Below are 20,593 nucleotides of genomic sequence, written 5' to 3'. Positions count from 1 at the left end.
GATGAGCTTAAGGGCTGGTCTACACTTAAATATTAGATCTACCTAGCAATGTTGCTCAGGGTTTTGAAAAATGTGCCTTGACTCCATAGTTAGGTCAACCTAGCCCCCAGTGTAGATGCAGCTAGGTCCACAAAAGAATTATCCCATCAACCCAGCTACTGCCTCTCAGATTACCTACATCATGGAAAAATCCCATTTCACTGATGTAGGAAAAGTTTACATATCCTGTTCTGTAATGGCTGTAGTGTAATCATGCCCTTAGTGTACCTGGTGTAAAACAGGCATGAAAATACCTACCTATCTCCAAGGAGTGCTGCAAGATCTACATTAATCTCCTATATTAATGTATGTATTAATGTATTAATACATACACCTCTACCCCGTTATAACGCAGTCCTCGGGAGCCTTATAGGTGAGACCACGTTATATTGAGTTTGGTCCGGTACAGCGTACCAGTAAGAGCCGGTATGCTGTGCCAGACTGGACTGGCTTTCCCGGCGATGATTTAAAGGGCTCAGTGCTCCTGCCGTTGCGGGGAGCACCGGGCCCTTTAAATCACCGCTGGAGCTCTGGCAGCAGGGCTTGGGGGGGATTTAAAGGGCCCAGGGCTCCATATGAATTTGGATATAATGCAGTAAAGCAGCGGGGCTCAGGTGGTGGTTTAAAGGGCCTGCGGCTCCCTGCTGCTTTACCGCATTATATCCAAATTCATGTTATATCTGGTCACGTTCTATGGGGGTAGAGGTGTATATTAAAGCATGCTGGGAATCTTTCATGAAAGGGAGGTAAACACACATCTAAACCCAATATACTATCACAAAGATACAAAAGCTCCGAAGTTGCAAATTTGTGTTTTGAAACAGCAAACTTTGGTGACCACACACCAAAACTAACTAATGCATGTCAGAAATGAGACATTTTGGAACAGATTGCACTATTCGTTTACACTGAAAGGAGGAAAATTCTTGGTTACTAAATGTGTTTCCACCAGGTGTTTTGATAGATCTGTTTCGCTGAACAAAACCTGCCTGGAACATACTTGTCGGTGGAAGTCTGAATATTAAACGCACCTTCCGCAGAAGGATGAATCAAGGCTAGAAGGTATCTAAAGTTAAATAAAAACCTAAATTTAAGCATGGACTTATAAGGCTCTAGAGTATTTTATATTCCAGATATGAATGAAGTCTCATGTTTCCAGTATATTGTGTAGTTTTGTTTGTCAAACTGAAACCTTTGGTTGAACATCCTGTAAAAATATGCTTCTTTTATGCGCTTTATGTGCTGATTGTTAAAAAGAGGCCCAATATCCATGTGAATTTTTGTACACACACTTGTGCACTAATGTTTACGCATTTATTTGCCTAAAATGTGTGTGCAAATTGGATATTCATGCATGCTAATAGCTAGCTAGGCATTCAACTAGCCATTTTCATTCACCATTATAGCAATCACACACACAAAACTAAATGACCATGAATGTGCATTGAAATGTGTGTGCAAGTATAGCTCTGCTTTCCAAAACTCGGGCCCGTTGCGCCTGAGTTTTAAAAAGGGTACTAGGGTGATAGGCTCATAAGACATACCTAGACAGATCAATGCGTGTTTAACATTAGAAGTAGGCTGGGCAGGAAACAGTTTTCCCATTCCATGGGAATTTTCAGGATATTTTCCTGTCCTGAATCAGGCCAAAGATTTGAAGTCTTGCAATTTTTGCAAACTGAAAATGCAAATAAATAAATAAATAAAATCAGATTGGGTCGATCAAAGCATATTGTTTCCATCAATTTTGAAATGTTTCATTTGAAGCTCAACCTTTTGTATTTTTTACAGGTTTTTTTCATCTTACATTAACAAAGTTTTAACCAAAAGTTTGTTCTGAACCAAAAAGCTGAACTCTTTTGTTTTGAAATTTTCATAATAGCTTATTTTGACAATTTCAAAACTTTTTTTTTCCTTTTTCAAAAATCTTCTGAAACTGGGAATTTACTGAAACCGATCCTTTCCAGCAAACAGTTTCAATGACAGCACATTGACATTTTCTGATGAAAAAGCATTTTATCAAACAATTCCTGACCAGCTCTAATTATAAGCAGAGGTAGATATGAACAAAAAGCATATGTGCAACCAAAACTACAGTTGCCCATGTGGGGCTCACGTTTCTACTTGACATCCATCTTCTGACCCCTGGTTTCCCAGACATATGTACCCCCCCCTTCAATTTTTCATTCGATTACTGAAAGTAGGAAGACCAATACACCCTGACCTTTGAGGCAGTGGCACCAACTGGAGGGAGCTTGAGGGTGGGGACAAAAGTTTGTGCTCTTACTCAAAATTCCACAGGCTGTGGAGCCGAGGGGCCTATGGCCAGACCATTTTTAAGCAGTGGTCCCATACCAAACCAGTATGGCTGCTGCCAGAACAGTGAGGAACATCGCTCCAGCTAGTCACAACCCCACTGACATTTGACCCGGTTGCTTCTCTATACAAACAGATGGGTGGCCAGGCCAAATTTCAGTCAGAGATTTTGTCACAGGGCTGTAATGCCACTCAAATTTGCCCAACCACTCTTCTGTTTAGATGGAGGAGCAGCTGAGACAAATAGTGTTACCAGCTGAAACGAGAGAGTCTATTTCTGTACACCAATGTGCAGAAAACTCCACTGAGAACTGGACTCCTGGAGGCACTATATCATGCACCGTGTGGGTATGAAAGAGAGGAGACATGGAGTCCCTGCAGGAAGAGGGGAGCAGGGACCAGAACATGGTCCCTGCCAGTGGGGGAGGGGGCAAGGAGCAGAATTTGCCTCCCTCCTCCCCCTCCTTTGCCCAAGAAATGTCTCCATTGTAGTAGAGTTCTAGACCTGGATCCAGATTTTACTGCTCAAGCCCAGATCTGTTTAAAAATATTTCTGATGGAGGCAGAGAACTTGCCGCAGAACTCTTCCTCCTCCTCCAACAGCGAAGCTCCAGGACAATAAAATGTATTTCTACCCATCAACACTTGCGTGTAGCATTTTGCAAAGCTATAGCAGGGCAACCATTTATGAAAATCCGGGTATGGTGAACCAGGAGAGAGAACACTTCCATTCCGCAACTGCATAGAGGAGGGACAGCAACAGGATAGTAAAATATTGAGAGAGAGATGTCCCTCCCATGCTTCCCCAAATCATTTGCACCTATGTTATTACAATTCACTCAATATTTTGACTGATAGCATCTCACAAAACATGTAGCACTAGGAACCCAGACGGGAAAGCAAAAATATAAATCACTGCATTTTTCCAGGATGGAAATTCTTCATTCAGCTGAAACCATTCTCTGGAAAGCTGTCAGTTTCCTAACATAATAGTTCTTGTTAGCTTAGAATATGCTTCTCCCCCTTCCCACCCAACCCCCCCACCCACTGGCATAATGGACAGCACAGTCTTGTTGGAAGCTTCAACAATTTCTAGTTAACAGGCAAGTCTAGATTCTTCCTAAGCTGACAAACTTCAAGGAGTCTTACCGCAGCCTTGGCAATGGCAGTATCTATTTTCTAATTTTCCAACCACCAGACTTCTTCTCTCAATGTTGTAGCCGAAGCTTTTTTGGCTAAGTGTGGACCAGGAGGGCTTTACAAGAAATTGAAATAGAGCAAACCTTGCAACCATCCGACACAGAGCGGGGTCTGGTTTCTACTCTGATCCCAAACATTGGCTCAGGTCTACAATGCTCAGCATAGCTGGGCAGTTTCTCATCACACAGCCCATCCTCCCTTCCACCCCCTTCATCTCACTCAGCTACCTCCTATCACCTTGCCACTTAGCTCTGGCTACTGGAAATACAGTCTGTCCAGATGACTCTTTCCCCTTTACCCCATGGGACACATTGCGCTGTACATATTTGGGTCCTGTGGCCCATCATTACAAGCACTCTCAATCCATTTAAGGCCTTCATGGGGGCAGAATGCATGTTATGCAGCAGGCCAGGAACCCCGCTCCCAAACCCTAGATCTACTGGGTATTTTTCTCTTAATCTCTAATGAAGCTCCTCATGAACCATTGGACATTCCTAAACATGTGCTAAGGTATTATAGTTACATTGGCCATAGATAAGTAAGTATCTACCTAGACAGTCAGTATGGCACTCTAGGGATTATGGGATGTTATATGTTGTTGGCACAGTACAGCCAAAGACTGAGCTGATGAGTGTAGAATGGAAGGGAGGGTATCACTCCTTTCTGCTCCCACATCAAACATGGGCTTTCAGCTGGTGACTCACCCACCCTAAAGCCACAAGACAAGATTTGTCACATGCACCAAGGTGTAAGCAGTGCAACCTAGGGATTGGAGCAGGAGTCTGACCTAGTGGTCAAAGCAAAAATTGAAGGATGAAGCTAGAGTTGTGGTCAGAAGACAAGCCAGTGGTTGGAATTTGAAGTTCGGAGTTGGAGCAGGAGTTCAGAGGCAGACAGGGATTAGGGCTGGATACTGCCTGGCTATGATGAGTCCTCTACTTTTGTGTTAGTGAGCTCTTCTGTCTGAGCTTCTGCTAACATGGTCTCTGCTTTCCGTGATAGCTGTCATGCCTCTTGTAACTGTGTTTTCACCAGCTGGATATGATTGCGAGCTGTCACTGAAGCTTGATGTGCACCTGATTGATATGCAGCTTCTGCTGCCATCTCTGAAAGACGTAAAAAAGTCATCCAACTGGATTCTAATTTCAGGAATTCTTGCTGCTTTGGAGTCATCACAACTCTTGCTCCTATGATCACTTACCATACTGCATCCACTTCTTTGGAATTAATTTTCCCGAGAAGATCTGTATATTGCCAGTAGAAACACACAAGTGTTTGATGCACTTTTGTATACTCAATTAATACATACATTTTTTGAGAACAAGTACTGTCTATTACCAGCGAAACTGCCTTTCTAATCAAGACTTCATGACTGAGAGAAGTGGGCTCATGTTTTCCAATCGTTCTGTTCTCTTCTACTCAGATACTGTAATGGCTTCTCTGAAGGGCCCATATTTCAGGAAGTAGTTCACTGAAACAGCTTTTCCTGTACAATAAGGACTGCACACAAGGCTACTCCAAAACCCACTCCTGACACTTTATTCCATGGGCCACTCAGTCCTGAGAAACAGCATCTCCTAGCATTAGCTAGAACAGGAAAACCTTGTCTGAGGAGGGCGCACCAGCCCCGGAGCCACCAGCCACACATGTACAGCAGACGCTATCTCCTTGGGACCAGTGCTGGAGTGAAGCAGGCAAGGAGAGGGAGCAAGGACTGGACAAGATGGGGTCTGGGACAGCTGCCCCTGTGGAATGCATTGTCCAGCCACTGTGCTGCTGTGGCTTCAGGGCTTAAATGGTGGTCTGTTGGTTCTTCGGACCAATCAGGGAGGACAGTCACTAAGTGTGGGTCTATGGGGCCCAGCCCAGGTTATTGGGTTGCTAGGCAGCCATGCCCAGAGGCAGCTGAGTTGCTGATAATATTAGCCAATAGCACAGTCTGATAACCCTGGGGCAGGAAACCTCCAGACACCAAATGGGGATGAGAATAGAAACCAAGCAATCACTCCCAAGCCCTTGGAAACAATAAAGGTTTCCTGGACTCTGTGCAAGCAGGTTGGTTGGTTGGGAGTGGTGAGGGAAGGTTATGTGAGTGCCCTAGGCTGGAAAGTGGATACTAGGTTCTCCTTGAATATTAAAATTTACAGGATACAGCCCTGCCAGCAGAGTTAGAACAGCTGGTCCAGCACCTGCCCCGCAAACATACCTTGTAGGTCCTTGATTGCGCATCTGTATTGCAAAAACAATTTGGCACAATGATTAGCCCTTTGCTTCAGTACTACAGCTGGACAGAAAGTGGTTTTCCCATCCTTCGAGTGTTCGAGATTTTTAGTTTTTTCCTGTCCCAAACTGAAACAAACATTTGAAATCTCCCAAATTGTCATGTTCAAACTGAAAAGGGTGTTTTGAACCAGAAAACGAACCTTTTCATTTTGAAAATGTCGAACATTTTGACAATTTGTAACCATTGTTGTCCGTTTTTCTTTTCAAATCGGGTGATGCATCCAAGCAGATACTTTCCCACAAACAGTTTGTGTTTCAGTTTTCAGTATTTTCTAAAGTTAAAAAAATGTTTAGTTGGAAAAGTCCAGAGCAGCTCTGTCCAGCACAATAAGAAATCAGAGTTCTTGAGGCAATAATAAGAATATGTATGTTGTACTTTTCATCCACAAAATATCATAGTGCTCCTGTGAGATAGGCAAAGGGTTTTTTTAATTCATTTTACAGATGGGTTAGTGGAGACTCACCTAGATTGATCTGAGACCTATTCAGTAGCAGAGCCAAGACTAAAAAGCAAGAGTTGCCTGCTCTAACTACTTAGATGCACTCCTTCCCAAGATACTATTAAGCTGCAGTTTAAGACCACTGAATTAAGATTGCTCTAATGCATTTCAAACATTTAATAACAAATATTGTCATTAATTACACCTGCTATCCCGTAGCAAGGCATGTAAACCAAAACTAAAATGCAGAATGAAGAGGACAATCTACTTGCCACTTACAGGGAACTGCAGCTGGATTTCCTATGTGACAGTACTATATACTTTACTGTGGAGTGAATGCTCTCTAGTGGTTAGAGCAGGGGATTGGGAGATTGGGATTCCTGGGTTTTACTACCTCTCACACTGACAGTGGACAAGTCACTTGTTCCCTCAGTGCCTCAGTTTCTCTATAGATGAATGGGTACAATAATACCTATTTCACATGGAGGTAGGATTAGTTAATGCTTTTTTTTTTTTTTTTTTTTTTGCTTCAGCAGTCATACTCTTGGAGGGTTTTTTTGTTTTTGTTTTGCTCAGGGCGGCAAAAAACCTAGAGCCGGCCCTGTACAAAGTATTTAGAAGAAAGGTCCTATATGTCAAGGCAATGCATTATTGCTGAATTTAATTTTGTGAATGTGAAAGAACAGTTGATGGAAAAAGGAGAAAACACTGGAATATACTTTCCAGATCACCTCTCTCTTTGTTTTAGCCCCCAGACTCTGCTCCTCTAGTCGATTGCTGCTTATCTTTACCTAGGACATCCCGGATTTCTATATGATTAAAATTTCTTTGACAATTGCTAAGGATTTACAATGTGAAATGTTTCAGTTTTCCTTATATTATGTCTTGGCATCAAAGAATCCACACTCGGGTCCTAAGTACTGGATAAAGATGATTTCTAAAGGGAGACAAATGAATCAAGACCCTGACACCCATCCTTTTTTCATATACATCTGGTTATTATTGAACTGAGGCTTTCATGTTTTAATGATAAATTGTCTTTTCCCGCTGTAACAATGTCCCCAGACGGCCTGTCTAGGCTGAAATGTCTTCTAAGAGCATCTGCTTTTGATCTATAGGGGTTTTAAATCTTTGGATCTAATCTCCACCCTGACTGACTTGAAAGTCGATTTCCACAAAAGTAGAGTGTTAAAACTTGTAGAAACCCCTTAGAATGGATCATCTGAAATTATTTAAGAGACTATGTTGACAATTATATTCAATATGTCTTTATGATCATTTTTCTGCTAATATATATAATATAGTCTTATATTTTACATCTGTCTCCATATTAGAAAGAAAGAGAGAGTGAGAGAGAAAGAGACAGATTTCTTGCAACAAATGCTACAGTGGTATTTCAAAGCAATCTGCCTATGTTGTGGCTTAATACTCTAATAAAGGAGGCCTGGAGCCTTTCCAGAGCACAATATTTATGCCCTGTGTATCAATTAAGATAATTGCCAATTAAATGATATTTCAATTAAAGTAAAGTGACTTATAAAAGATTTCTACTTGCTATTAACTTGTTTATGTGCGCAAATTGGAAGTGAAGTTATATGGGATTTTCTTTAGATGCTCAATGTGGTTCACATTCAGTATATAACCAACACCATCACCTTAGGCTTACCAGTACATTACTAAGGCCTGGTTTACCTGGGCAGGGGGGGTTGTCTAGCTAAGTTATGCAACTTCAGCTTCGTGAATAACGTAGCTGAAGTCAATGTACTTAGATCAACTTACCGTGATGTCTTCACAGCAGTAAGTTGAAGGCTGTTGCTCTCCTGTCGACTCTGCCTGCACCTCTCGCCCTGGTGGAGTACAGGAGTCGATGGGAGTATACTCACTCGATTTATTGCATCTAGACTAGACACAATAAATCAACCCCCGCTGGATCGATCGCTGCCTGTCGATCCAGCGCGTAATGTAGACATGCCCTAAGCTGCAGCTTAGTGGGGTTTCTAAGGACTGAGAAGGTATACTGAGCTCAGTCAAGAGGAATCGTTCACTTGGCTATTAGTAGAATATGTGGAACAGGTAGGCCAGACTCAGCTTGCAGCATAAATGGGAATAGAAGTTGGCCAATATGTGTGTGGTATTTCTGTGGCTGAAAAGGAAAACCATATTGGTCAAATGAAAGAGAACCTGGAAATCCTGCAACATATGATGAAAATCTTCAATGTGCTAATTTGTCTGCTAAACCCACTGCGGTGCACTGCTACATTTTATGTACCGTATTAATGTCAGTGATAGAGACATCTTGAAGGGTTTGAAGTTTAGATTTTGGTTGGATAAGAATTAAAGATAGGATAAAGCAGGGCACTTTGAGCAGAACATCTCTTTCCTACAAACAGTGGTGGTTTGAATATAATGGAACCCAGATTGAAACTATCCCTCTTGGGGTTTGAAAACCCAAGGCCCAACACTAATTTTTCTGAGACTGATTCTCTCAGAAGATTTGCAGTGCTCCCAGCTTCTGGTTGGACCACAGACACCAGGGATCAGCCCATTCCATGATATTTCAGCACTGCTGCTCTTATTCATGTCCAAACCCAGAAGCGGAGGTCAGAGATGAGAGGGAAGTAAAAACTCATTGGTGAAAACAAAAATTAATCAAATATTTCAGAATTGTCAAAAATGGCTTTGGGTTTTGGTCCAAATATGAGGAAACATTAAGAGAGGTGGAATTATTTTCTCTACCCATCCCTCATTAACAAAGTGCTTCAAAACACTGCGAGCCAATACATACTGATGGCTTTTGAACCTCATAATGAAAACATACTCTATTTTTTTTTTTAGATTATAATAAAACTTGGCAGATAGAATAAATGAGTGGGCTGGAAATTTACAAGAAACCCTAATATGATAGGAACCTCATTGGTGTTAGGTAACACGTGGTTTAGGGAGATTAGTTTATCACATATTTTCCATCTCTCTTGCAAGTTCGTTGTCAGATGATAGGATCCAGTCTGGAAATTGATGTTAACTAACTTCTAATTAAAATGTGTTTTGCTAAGTAGGTTATTTGCAGAACATTTTAGAAAAAGAAGGAAAATGGTCAAAAAGGGTTCTCTCTCTTTTATTGTTTTCAGGTGGTGTGGATTTCTGAGTTTATAAGGGAGTTCCCAGCTTTGATATTATGGCTGAATTCAGAATCCTCTCTTCTGATTGTACAAACTGCCCCTGCCAGAGCTTTCTGTGGGCTGCCAAGTGGTTTGTACCAGGACTGGTCCAGTAAGAGGCACTGAAGGAAGCTCATCCATGTGAAGAAATTCAAGCTGTCCCTGAAAATGCCCCTCAAAAGCCCCATTTCCTGACTAAGCAAAAAGCTAATTTGGGGGTGGGGTTGTCTTGTTTTCACCTCACATATTTTCCCTGAAAATGTTTGCAGGTGGCCAAACTAACAGTTTCATACTGCTCTGCTAACGCAAGTGCAGTGCCTCCGTCCTGCAGCGGAACAAGGACATTCTTCTTCATATAATCTGAGAGCAACGACCTGAAGCTACTCCTAGCAGAAACCCGGACTGTTTATAGGAAGTTAATTCAACTATTTTGCAGCTTTCACCGACCCAGGAGTGAGCCTCAGTGGTGCCTTCAACCAGGTACACCATCTCTGAAGCATCTGTGTCCCCATGGGGACATTCTGTTATATTACATCACAGCAGAAGCCACAGTGGATGAAGTCCATCCCCATATTATACTAGCCACATAAATAGACAGACTAATGGGGAGTAGAGGGGAAGGAGGAAGACTCCTCCTAGCACTGAGGATGAGGCACTCTCCTCCCTGAACAAAACCATGGCGATCAGGGAGGAAGGGCCCCTGGAGAACTGCTTTTGGTGTGGTGGGAGGGGGGATCAGAGCCTTCCTCATTCTACCAGATATGTTTATATCATGCTTTGAAGCAATCCCTGCCATACAGTCAGACTGCAGCCATCTTTCATGCCCACAGCCTTATCTGGAATAATCCTCCCAGTCAGAGTGGAGAACGAGCAATTGGACCAAGCTTAGGGCATGGTGAGTGGTGTGCCGGATGTATTTGCACTGGCTTGTCCTCCTCCAAGAACCTCTACAGGTCAACACACAACAAGCATCTACATCCTTCTGCATCTGGCCCAGCAGGGATATTGTCTGTTGGAATGGGTCAAAGTCAGCATGCAAACATTTAATCCATCAAAGTGAGACAGCAAGCCAGCCAGCTATCCCTGGTGACATTTATCCCTATACACTCCAGTATCCCTGTGTAGATTCCCCGACTCTTCTGTTGAGAGCAGTTACACATTGAGCTGCTAATGCACACGGGTTTCTCCTTAAGCTTGAAAGCACAAGAGGTTAAACAGATTTTGATATAAGAGCCTGCAAGGAACACTCTATTTAAAAAGACTATGCATCACTGGCTGCAACTGAAAGGATGATGAGTGGTAGGAGGAGATGAAAGGTGGTTCAGACATGGGTATGATGACAACAGTAAAGGGAAATTAAATACACTGCAGGGAAATGGAAGTCATAATCATCTTGGGTTTGCAGCTCATGAACAGTGAAAGGCTTATGTGATGAAACAGCAGGTACAAGTGCCCTGAGACTCAAGTTTTAGGGCCCCAAGGGTTTCAATTTGACATTCAAGCCTTTTAAAGTTTTATGAGGGCATCCAGGAACTCCTCCTGCTCAGCCCCCTCCGCCATGTGCTGTGCTTTTTGATTTACACGCCCTACTAAATGTACAATAAATTCCAGGAAATCATACAGAAACTGTGGTAAGGTCATAATTAAAAACGTTAGTGCCGTTTTAAATCTCTGTTAATGCCCAGTCTAAATGCAAAGGAGCAAGAACATCAGCTGGTGTAAATTGGCATAGCTCGACTGAAGTCAATAGTGCTTGGCTAATTTACATCATCTGTCAGGGTGTGATATTCCCATTTAAAACAGACACACTGTGTCATGCATGGGGGCAGACATTTAAATTCAGCCGAAGCTTGCGAATTCGCACATTGCTAATCCACAAACCTGAGCATCTCCTCTCCCAAAATATGGCGCAGTGATTTTTCTCCACTTCCCAGCAAATATTCAAGAGCAGACAGTCGTAGCAAGATCTCTCATTGCTAAGTCAAATCCTGAAGTCCATTCTCGGGCAAAATCCCTATTGATACATCTGCAAAGACTCTCCTGTTAGATGCTGCCTGAAGAGAGCTATTTGGAGTGCATAACAGCTCTTCTACTGAACCAACAGATCCTATATATATGTACCAATCGATGGCCTTATGTTAACTATCTACCTATTTACTAATGCTGCTTTTATTAGCTAGACTTCTTGTAACATCTCCCAGTCTTTAGTAGTTCTTTACAAACAATGACTAAAAAGTCTCTTCCCTTCCGTCCCCCACTTACAACATAAGAACGGCCACACTGGGTCCAATGGTCCATCTATACCAGTATCCTGTCTTCTGACAGTGGCCAATGCCAGGTGTTTCAGAGGGAATGAACTTTCCCTTATTATATTAATTAGAAAATAGGATATGTTAACATTTTAAAAAGTGGTCACTGCCTTTGGGTTGATGAGGTCAACTTGAGAAATTTAACGTGTCTCAAACTGGGTACCCAAAGTCAGTAGACGATTTTGAAAATGTTGGTCCTAGGCTTAAAAAAAAAATGGTATGCCATGATCCTGTTCATCAAGAAAAAAATTGAGGAGATTTTCTAATGCACAAAGGGAGGTAGGTGCCAATTCCCATTGAATGTGGTGTCATTTGTATATCTAGGGAAGTTGACACTGATCTGTAACTGAATCCTGACCAGCATGGTCCTCCAGCAGTTGTGATTAGGAACAGAAAATCTGCATTTGGGGGAACAAGAAAGAAATATTTTGGGGGAGTGGAAATTTATTTAAAAATGGGGTTATTTGAAATCATCAAAGAGATGGATGAGAAGGCAGAGGATAAGTGCAGTGGTCAAAGGTGTATGATAAATTACCCCATGTCTCTAAAATTGATCTCAGAGTTCCGCCACTGATTACATGAGTATCATCTAACTTTATCTCTTCATACTGAAATTTCCCATGGAGTGTGTCAGCATGGTCAACCTTAAAGCTAGCATTTCCCAACTTTTAAGTGCTTGACATTGCACCTTTAACATTCTTTTAATGAAGAGTTTTCTTTTTGTTTTGTTCGGTATGTTATATAACATACAGCATAGTCAGTGCTGTACAAAACAAATTGCAGATGAGGGTTCTGCTCACAGTCCAAAAGCCCAGTTCTTGCTCATATGGATAGTCATCTTTTAGATGAGTAATCCCACTACTTGCAATAGCCTTTGTGGTTGCTAAATCCCCCCTCTGCCGTGAACAGTTCTGCAGCATGCATGGGATTAGCAGTTCCTTTGCAGATACATGACATCTTGTCATCAATCAATCCATCAGGGATATCCCTGCCAGCTCTCCTGCCTCTTCAGTTCAACACTCTCATGGAAGATCAGATTTGCCCTTAGCAATATGTTCATTAACATAGAATCACAGAATCGAAGGACTGGAAGGACTTTGAGAGGTCATCTAGTCCAGTCCCCTGTGCTGAATCAGGAGTAAATATTATCTAAACCATCCCTGACAGGTTTTTGTCTAATCCGCTCTTAAAAATCTCCAATGAATGGAGATTCCACAACCTCCCTGGGCAATTTATTTCAGTGCTTAACCAACCTAACAGGAAGTTGTTCCTAATGCCCAACCTAAACCAACCTTGCTGCAATTTAAGCCCATTGTTTCTTGTCCTATCCTCAGAAGTTAAGGAGAATAATTTTTCTCCCTCTTCCTTGTAACAGTCTTTTATGTACTTGAAGACTGTTATGTCCCCTCTCAGTTGTCTCTCCTCCATATTAAACAAACCTATTTTTTTCAATCTTCCCTCATAGGTGATGTTTTCTAGACCTTTAATCATTTTTGTTGCTCTTCTCCGGGATTTCTCAAGTTTGTCCATATCTTTCCTGAAATGTGGAGCCCAGAAGTGGACCCAACACTCCAGTTGAGGCCTAATCAGCACAGAGTAGAGTAGAAAAATTACTGCTTGTGTCTCGCTTACAACACTCTTGCTGATACATCCCAGAATGTTTGCTTTTTTGCAACAGTGTTACACTGTTGACTCATTTTTAGCTTGTGATCCACTATGACTCCAGGTCCCATTATGCAATACTCCTTCCTAGGCAGTCATTTCCAATTTTGGATGTGTGTAATTGATTGTTCCTCCCTAAGTGGAGTACTTTGCATTTGTTCTTATTGAATTTCATCCTATTTACTTCAGACCATTTTTCCTGTTTGTCCAGATCATTTTGAATTTTAATCCTATCCTCCAAAGCACTTGCAACCCTCCCAACTTGGTATCAGCCATAAACTTTATAAAGTGTCCTCTCTTTGCCGTTATCTAACTCATCGATGAATATTTTTAACAGAACTGGACCCAGAACTGATCCCTGGTTCCCCATTCAATATTCCCTTCCAGCTTGACTGTAAACCAATGACAACTACTCTTTAGGAACAGTTTTCCAACCACTTATGCATCCACCTTATAGTAGCTCCATCTAGGTTGTATTTCCCTACTTTGGTTATGAGAAGGTCATGCAACACAATATCAAAAGCCTTACTATGATCAAAATATACTACATCTACCACTCCCCCTCATCCACCAGGCTTGTTACCCTGTCAAGGAAAACTATTAGATTGGTTTGACACAATTTGTTCTTGACAAATCCATGCTGATTGTAACTTATCACCTTTTTATCTTTAGGTGTCTGCAAACTGATTGCTTGATTATTTGCTCCATTATCTTTAGAATAATAGAATCAGAGACATGTAGGGTTGTAAAGGACTTTGAGACGTCAAGTCTAGCCCCTGTGCTGAAGCTGGATCAAGTAAACCTAAACTATCCCTGACAGGTGTTTGTCCAACCTGTTCTTAAAAACCTCCAATGACTGAGATTCCACAACTTCCCTTAGAAGTCTATTCAAGAGTTTAACTACCCCTATCTAACCTCAATCTTCCTTGCTGAAGATTAATCCCATTTCTTCTCATCCTTCCTTCGTGGACATGGAGAGCAAATGTCCCCCATCCTCTTTTTATCAGCCCTTAACATATTTGAAGACCATCAGATCCCCTCTCAGTCTTCTTTTCTCAAGACTAAACATGACCAGGTTTTGTTTTTTTTAAACCTTTCTTCAGGTTAGCTAAGCCTTTTATCATTTTTGTTGCTTTCTCTGGACTCTCTCCAATGTGTCCACATCTTTCCTAAAGTGTGATGTGCAGAATTGGACACAGTACCCTAGCTGAGGCCTCACCAGAGCAGAACAATTACCTCACATGTCTAACATATGACACTCCTGTTAATACATCCTGGAATGATATTATCCTTTTTGGCAACTGCATCACATTCTCTGCAGCTTGAGGTCTTCAAACCACAATTTGAAGACTTCAATAATTTGGACATAGGTTAGGGGTTTGTTATAGAATTGGATGGGTAGGGTTCTGTGGCCTGCTTTGTGCAGGAGGTCAGACTAGATGATCACATTGGTCCCTTCTGACCCTAAAGTCTATTGTTGGCTCATATTCAAGTTGTGATCCCCTGTAACCCACAGACCCTTTTCAGTTATACTACCCCCTTGCCAATTATTCCCCAGTTTGTACTTGTGCATTCGATTTTTCTCTTTGTTCTCCTTTTTAAAGACAGATGCTATGTTTACCCTTTTCCCATACTCTGGAACTTCACCCATCCTTCAGGAGTTCTCAAAGATAATTGCTGATGGTTCCAAGGTTGCTTCAGCTAGCTCCTTAAGTACCCTAGGGTGAATTTCATCAGGCCCTGACAACTTGAATACATCCAACTTATCTAAATATTCTTTAACCTGTTATTTCCCTGTTGTGAGTTGCATTCCTTCTCTCTTGTTGTTAATACTAATTGCATTGACTATCTCAGGGATCAGCAACCTTTGGCCGGCTTCCCATAGTTCCCAGCACATCCCTCTGCCCGCGCCGCTTCCCACAGCCCCCATTGGCCTGGAGCAGCGAACCGCGGCCAGTGGGAGCTACGATCAGCTGAACCTGCAGATGCGGCAGGTAAACAAACTGGCCTGGCCTGCCAGGGTGCTTACCCAAGCAAGCTGCAGGCCAAAGGTTGTCGATCCCTGGACTATCTGGACACCATTATATTTTAAGTGAAGCCTGAGAGAAATAGGCATTAGAAACATCAGCCTTCTTGATGTCATCAGGTATTAGCTCTCCTTCCCTGCTAAGTAGAGGACCTGCACTTTTCTTTGTCTTTCTCTTCCTCCTGGTCTATTTATAGAACCTCTTCTTATTGCCTTGTGTGTCTCTTGGTAGGTATAACTCATTTTTTGTGTTAGCTTTTCTGACTTTGTCCCATATGCTTCTGCTATTATTTTGCACTCCTCCTTAGCAATCCATCCATGTTTCCATTTTTTGTGGGTTTCCTTTTTGATTTCCAGGTAATTAAAGAGCCCCTGACAGATCCATATTGGCATCTTGCTATTCTTCCTATCCCTTTGGCTTGGGATAGTTTGCAATTGTGCCTTTAAGATTGCCTCCTTGAGAACCTGCCAGCTTTCCTGAACTCCATTAGCCCTTACGTTTTCTTCCCATGAGATCTTACCTACTAGTTCTGTTAAACTCTGAGTGCGTTGAAGTCTGCTTTTTTGAAGTCCATTGTCCTTATTCTGCTCCTCTCACTCTTTCCTTTTCTTAGAAACATGAAATCTATTATTCCGTGATCACTTTCGCCCAAATTTCCTTTCACCTTCAGATTTGCTACCAATTCCTCCCTGTTGGTCAGAATCAAGTCTAAAATGGCTGTTCGCCAGGTTATTTCCTCCACATTTTGAAACAAAAAGTTGTCTCCAATCAGGGCTGGCTCGAGCCATTTCGCTGCCCCAAGCACAGCAGCACGCTGCAGGGGGCGCTCTGCCGCCCGCCAGTCCCGCAGCTCCGGTGGACCTCCCGCAGGCGTCCCTGCAGAGGGTCCGCTGGTCCCGCGGCTCCGGTGAAGCATCCGCAGGCACGCCTGTGGGATGTCCACCAGAACTGCCTGCTGCCCTCCAGGCAATCGGCAGAGTGCCCCCCGCGGCATGCCGCCCCAAGCATGCGCTTGGCGCACTGGGGCCTGGAGCCGGCCCTGTCTCCAATACATTCCAAGAATTTATTGGAAATCTTGTGTTTTGCCATATTACTTTTCCAATGGATGGCTGGGTAGTTAAAGTCCCCCATTATAGCCAGGTCTTGTGTTTTGGATATTTCTGTTATTTATTCTAGAAATGCCTCATCTACCTTCTCTTCCTGATTTGGTCTATATTAGATCCCCACCATGACATGACCCCTATCTCTTACCCCTTTATTTTTACCTAGAGACTTTCAACTGGTCTGCCTCTCTCCTTCTTCTGGATCTCAGAACAAGTGTTTATATTTTTCATGTATAATGCAACACCTCCTCCTTTTTTAACCTGCTCATACTTGAATAAACTGTACCACTCTATACCAAAGTTCCAGTCATGAGACGTATCCCATCAACTCTTTTTGAGATCAATTAAGTCACAATTCCAGTTATGTACTAATACTTCCAGTTCTTCCTGTTTATTCCACATACTCCTGGCCTTTGTGTATAGACCTTTAAGATGTTTGCAGTGTTGTTGTAGCCGTGTTGGTCCCAGGAAATTAGAGTGACATGGTAGGTGAGGTAATATGTTTTACTGGACCATCTTCTGTAGGTCCAAGAAAAATATTTCACCCATCTTGTCTCTCTAATTTAAGATGTTGAGCAGATTCCCCCACTGATTTCCCTCTTGTTGCTCCTCAGACCTAACTATAATTTTCCATGTCGTCCACAATATCTAGACTTCTGTTAAGGTCACCTTTTTTTTATGCTTACCTGTGGGCTTTTGTCATCTGCCTCTTGGAATCTACTTTAAGACCAAACACTTAAACAGGAGTGCTGGGAGAAAGTCATCCGGTAACAAGGGCCATGGTTCTGTTCTTCAAAGCAGGAGCCAAGTCCTTCTTTGGTATTATACACAGCCCTTTCTTGGTGGTATTTTTCTTATTCATGCACATCTGATTGCGACATGTGGCTAGTTTCTGAAATTAACAAAATATTTCTCTATTTTATTTACGTCATGGTTTGTTTGAGCTGCAGCACACTTAAGCCTAATAAATGACAACTAAGAACCTTCCAAATTAAATGAACCTTCCAAATTAAAGAAAACAGCCTCTCTCCCCCCACCAGTTTCCATCATTTCATACTGAATGGCTGCGGTGTTGTTTTATTCTGGTTTTCATGATCCTATTCTCTCATGATCTGGCCCAGGGTATAGACAGACAGACACTGGAGCATCTGAAAGAGATTACTGCAGTCTGTTGCTCTACGGCAGGCTCCAGATCATTGACACACAGAAAGAAAAAAAGAGCTGAAAGGATATACCACTCTTTAATCACTAGAGAATTTGCAGGCCAGCATATTCAGACCAAATGGTGTCAAAGCATGGTATTCACTCTCCTATTGACTCACCCCCAGACCATCTTAGTGCTGTCTACAAGCTAAATTCACATCAGCTGAAGCCAATTACTTTCATTATTAATTATTATTAATACCTAATTCTTATATAGCACTTTCCATCAGTAGATCTCAAAGCATTTTCTAAAGGAGGTTGGTACAATTATCTCTGTCTTACATATGGGGAAACTGAGGCACTGGGGTGAAGTTACTTGCCCAAGGTCACCCAAGAAGGTAGTGATAGAGCTGGTAATCAAACCCATATGTTCTGAGGTGCCAGACCTGCTTAAGTGGTTTGAAAATTCCACTAGGTGACTATCCGAATTTTTAGGCACATAAATGTCATTGAAAATCTGGCCCTTTGGCACCCAGTGCCTATTGAATGAATTGGGTACCTAACTCACTGAGACACCTTTGGAACATATCACTTAAGGAATGGAGGTCTCATAGGTATTCTCTAAAGGCCCAATCCTACTCCTATTGAAATCTTTACCAAAACTCTCATTGATTTGGCCGGGAGCATCAGACACCAGAGCCTGATGGTTTAAATGTGACTTTATGTCAGGAGCTCCACAAAACTATAATCATAAGAATTATACACTCATAAATGATCACACTTAGTCCTTTTTAGAGCATTTTCCAGCAGCACACAGGCTCAGAATGGCATGGCCTGATTATCCTGCTTCCCCTCACTTGCTCATTGGCCTTCTCATGCCCCAGTATGCAAGAGTTCATGTTTCAAAAGGATCAGGGCCTAGCCTATCACCACTAAAGTCAATGAAAATGTTGCCATTGATTTCAGTGAGAGCAGGAGCATGGTTTGACCTGTTGGTCCCACCAAAGGTAGCCCATATGCAAAAAGCAATGTGACCAATCTCACAAGATGCTCAGCATTCCCTTATGGGGAGCTCCCTGCATTCCTGTTGAAATCAAGGGTACCTGGCATGGTCAAATCATTAGTTCCTGGGAGGTCAGCACTGCACAGTTATCATAAAATGCAAAATGAAAGATCCTGCTGTTATTTATATTTCAGTACACACTAGGCCCCATTCACAACAATGGGCTTCTCACTTTCTGGGCACTACACAAACATTATAGAAAGAGATACCCACCCCAAATTTATGGCACTGATTACAACCATGGGACTCTGCAGGGACCTACACAAAGAGAGCTCATTGCAGAACTGGGCCTAGTTTAACACTGACTGTGGCAAAGTTAGCTATAGATTCAATTCTGGGCCAGTGCTGTGTTTAAAGTCTAATATCGCAGAACAACCCAGGGCTTGGAGCAGCAGCTTTATGTCATTAGAAACCCCAGAAGCTATCTTTTCTGATAAGTTAAGGCTTTTTGTTTTCAGCCCAGGATATCACAAAGCCAATTTAGATCAGTTTTAGAGGTTTCTAAAATGGATTAATTATAATTTCCCTTCTTTTTGGACTCATAGTAACTAAGGGACAAATCCAATTCCTACTAAATTCAAAGGAAAGATGCCCACTGATGTCCATAGGAGTTGGAACAGGCACTAAGAAACCAGCATTATAGGCAAAGTGATGTGAGAAAGAGTCCCAATCAAACCTTTTACAAATTCTGTATAATATATGACCTACATAGGATTCATAAGAAGAAGGTGGGACTTGTCAGACCAGGTCAAACCAGTTGGTCCATCTAGTGCGGTATCCTGCCTCTGAAGAGATCAGCGCCAGATGCTTCAGAGGATAACGCAAGCAGCAACACAAAGAACAGCTGGGGAACGTATGCCCATAGTAGATGTTCCTCCCTAAACCCAGGCAATTAGTGGTTGGCTTATGCCCTGAAACATGAGGGTTTATATCCCTATTATTTTTAATCCCAAGTAACATCTCTGTGGATCTTCTTCATTGTCTAATGGGGAGCCAAGGTTTTCTTGGCACACATTTGGGAATGCCCTTCGGAACTCACTGTTGTCTTTGCTACTCAAGCCATCCCAGCTTGTACCAATAAAACCTTTGCCTCACATCACCATGCTTTGTGCAATAGGTATATTTCTCTGACCTATGCGGGAAAGGTAAGCAGGTGATAAAAATGCAAAAGCCTGTAATAAATGGCCTTCCTTCAGACGTATCCAGACTTCCCATCTCGATGCACGCTGCCTTGCAATCCTCCAGCAATCTCAGTTCCTATATTTTCGTAATAAATTTATGACTTTATGCATAGCACCACTGTGCACGTGTGTGTGTGGGAGGATGGCCACCTTCAGGGTGGTCTTGCAGCAAAAAGCCAAAATAAGATACTCAAATATGATTACAGGATATAATAAAAAATGCCTCTTCCAGTTCATTCTCATAGAGTATCTTGGAAGAAGAAGAAAAAAGAAAACTTTTTTTTTTTTAAAGAGACTGCTTTCTACCCACCAAATGAAGTCTGCAGCGATCACCAATTTTGAACCTTTGAGTACATACTTCATAATTCCACATGCTGAAAACTAACCCTGAAAATCCCAGGGGGCAGCTGACAGACCTTCCCCCCGCCCTCAATTCCTGCAGAGCAAAGAAACAAAATTGACTTTTTTATTTTTTAAGGTCGAGGAAATCTTTAGTCTTTGAGTGAAAGGAAAACGGAAGCAATTAGTTCTACCTTGCATGGCTGAATACATATTTACCCTATACGAGCATATATTAAGGAATGAGCTTTTAAAACATGATTGGTATTTTTTGTTGTTGTCCTTTCCCCTCCCCCACCTTGAGAAATATTGTGTCACCGTCTCTATAGA

General features: G+C 42.2%; 1 protein-coding gene and 1 pseudogene across 2 annotated transcripts in view; both read right to left on the bottom strand.

Moving 5' to 3' along the window:
- TRABD2B (TraB domain containing 2B) overlaps positions 1-20,593 on the bottom strand; it is a 417,779-nt gene that overhangs the window by 311,614 nt on the left and 85,572 nt on the right. The window lies entirely within an intron of this gene.
- Positions 4,456-5,203, bottom strand: LOC115656095 (annotated as a pseudogene).

Source organism: Gopherus evgoodei, chromosome 8 (genome assembly GCF_007399415.2).
Source record: "Gopherus evgoodei ecotype Sinaloan lineage chromosome 8, rGopEvg1_v1.p, whole genome shotgun sequence".
NCBI lineage: Eukaryota > Metazoa > Chordata > Testudines > Testudinidae > Gopherus > Gopherus evgoodei.
The sequence above is the reverse complement of the archived record's forward strand: the minus strand, read 5'-3'. Positions and strand labels throughout refer to the sequence as shown.